General features: G+C 37.2%; 1 pseudogene; it reads left to right on the forward strand.

The window, feature by feature from the left end:
* The first annotated feature begins 476 nt into the window (after window positions 1-476).
* Window positions 477-1,425, forward strand: LOC106991614 (olfactory receptor 4C3D-like; annotated as a pseudogene).
* Window positions 1,426-2,538: the final 1,113 nt, after the last annotated feature.

Here is a 2,538-nt window from a genome sequence, read left to right on the forward strand (position 1 = left end):
AAATGTAAATTCACATGGAATAGAAAATAACTCTTATCTGTGTGTAACACTACTTAACTTACAAGATACATCTGAGAATTATAATTTGTAAGCTGATGGACAGAAAAGAGGGCTCATGAAGCACTAAGATGACTTTGCAAAATCGCTCTGAGCTAAAATAGAAGAATCTAGATCTCATATAGAAAGAACACTGATTTCTCAATAAATTACATGCCAAACATAGCTATATGGGTGTTTAACAGGTGACAGGTGCTAGGTGTCTATAGAGATGGAAATCATCTTGGAAAAAAATTTTTAAAGGCTTGAAACAAGAACTGAGAGAAAAGTGACAAGGACATGATCCACAGTAAAATAATAATTCGTTCTTTGTTGTAAGAAATTCAGATCAAATTTATTTCATGGTTAATCGGTATTATGTTTTTCTTTTACTTATTTGTAGATAATTCAGGACATAGGAAGGTGTCACTTGCTGAATAAATGTCCTCACACCTCCCAACAATGTGACTGAATTTGTTCTGTTGGGACTCACATAGAATCCACACTTGCAGAAAATGCTCTTCATTGTTTTTTTGCTCATTTTCCTGTTTTACTGTGTTGGCCAACTGCTCATCGTCATCACCATCTCCTTCAGCCCCACACTTTCAGCTTTTTGTACTTCTTTCTCACCCACTTGTCCTTAATAGATGGCGTCTTCACCTCTGTCACCACCCCCAAACTGGTCACTGACCTGCTGCACCAGAGGCGAACCATCTCTGAGAGTGGCTACCTGATTCAGAATTTTCTGGAACACATAATGTGAGGTTCAGAGATCATCCTTCTCATTTCCATGTCCTATGACCACTACCTGGCAACCTGCTAGCCTCTGCACTACACGACCATCGTGAGACAGGGGCTCTGCAAGCTCCTTGTGATGGTGGCCTGGATTAGGGGCATCCTGCATGCCACTGTGCAGATTCTTTTCAACTTGACCTCTGTGCTCCCGACATCACTGATCACTCCATGTGTGACTTCTTCTCACTGTTGGAACTCTCCTGCAGTGACATCTACAAGCTTGGCATCGTCGTGGCAGCTAACACTGCAAGAATGTGCTTAGTTTGTTTGTTTGTTTGTTTGTTTGTTTTAATTTTTTTTATCATGCTCCTCATCTCCTACACAGGCATCCTGTGCTCTCTGAAATCCTATGGCTCTGAATCACGACACAAAGCCCTCTCTACATTTGGCTCCCATTTCATGGTAGTGGTGCTTTTTTTTTTTGGTCCCTGTATACTCACCTATATGCATCCTGTGGTCACCTACCCTGTGGACAAATTTGCAGCTATGTTCTTTGCAATCCTCACTCCCACGTTAAATCCTATCATTTACACAATGAGAAACACAGAGGTGAAAAATGCCATGAGGAGTTTGTTGAAGAGGAGAGTGACTTAGGCTGTTCATGGAGCCAAAAAAGTGATTGTTTATTCATATTCAGAGGGCTATACCTGTTGAAAATTGTGAAAGAAAATTAAGAAGTTTTCTAGATTATCAAAAGAGAGAGAGAGAGAGATCTAGGAACTTACACTTACTGGTTTTTTAATCTTGGCTAGGCATTATTTTAAGCATACTGATATTTTAATGTACACTGCCTAAGTTTCAGTGTTCATAGGTTCAGAATAGGCAGTGAAAAGAACATTAAATCCACAGTTTGATGATTGTAGAGTAAGAAATTTTTCTCCAGAGTCTTACTGCTGCTTTTTCAGATTTCTAATATGTTACTTTGATGAAATTGGCTTGCCCATAGGACCTTAATCTCATTTTTTTTTTCAATTTTTACTTACCCTGTGGTAAAGCAAACATTGGATAGAAATATTGGATAAATCCATGGTGAAGAGGGAGTTGAATGAGGGAATAATAGCTAATTTTTCCTCTGCACTATGGATTTATCAAAAGCAAAATGAGTGTCGCTAACTAAAGAAGGAGATAATATTTTACAGTCTATCTCTAATTATCTTTTTAATAGAGAAGATAAAGCAGAAATTTTGAAATTACTGTTAATTTGCTCTCTTTTTCTTAAATATTCCTAGGTCTCACATTTTTTATTGAATATAAAGAAAATATTTTCATTTTTTATACCAAGACTTGAGAAACCATTTAAAACAAGATTAATATCTCTTGCAAATCTCAATAGAAATGTATATGGTCAATTTCCAAAGCTGTTGCTCTGTAGATCTAATGCATATAAGTACATTATGTTAAACCCTTATTACCTACCAGGCACATTCACTTCAGTTGATTTATCCACAACCAAAACCAGTTGTTCCATTATCATAGTTCCCAATTTACAGAGAAGCAGGTTGAAGCCAAGACAGGTTTATTGATTTACTTGCTTCACATCACACATGCTTCTCCCGTAAAGGATATCCAGGACCTATAACTCTAGAATCAAGTTCCCTTTCAAACTTTCAGCCTAGGGCTTCTAACTCAGTTTCTTTCAAATGAGTTGTCTGTGGTATGTTTTTTCATGTAGATAAGAAAATCATCTGTGATCTTAATGATTTACCT

This window comes from Ovis aries, chromosome 15, assembly GCF_016772045.2.
Source record: "Ovis aries strain OAR_USU_Benz2616 breed Rambouillet chromosome 15, ARS-UI_Ramb_v3.0, whole genome shotgun sequence".
NCBI classification, from domain to species: Eukaryota; Metazoa; Chordata; class Mammalia; order Artiodactyla; family Bovidae; genus Ovis; species Ovis aries.